Raw genomic sequence first — 278 nt, 5'->3', positions numbered from 1 at the left:
AACATGTAGACACTTGACAAATGTTTCTGTTTGAAGAAAATAGAAGGAGAAACAGAAGTCTTAAGTTTGTGGCACACTGTGTCTTCAGACAGTTTGGAGGATTGAAAACCTAGAGATTTTTAAAACATGAATTGAACATGTAAAATTCCAATAAAATGAAAACATGGAATTGCATCGCACAGTGACTTAGAGACACTGTATACCAGTTTTGCCAGTCAGACTGTGGACTTCATGATTGTTACTGAACTACTGGATCAAAAGGTGAATTTGCCTTGAAA

This window comes from Castor canadensis, chromosome 10, assembly GCF_047511655.1.
Source record: "Castor canadensis chromosome 10, mCasCan1.hap1v2, whole genome shotgun sequence".
Classification (NCBI taxonomy): Eukaryota; Metazoa; Chordata; class Mammalia; order Rodentia; family Castoridae; genus Castor; species Castor canadensis.
The sequence above is the reverse complement of the archived record's forward strand: the minus strand, read 5'-3'. Positions refer to the sequence as shown.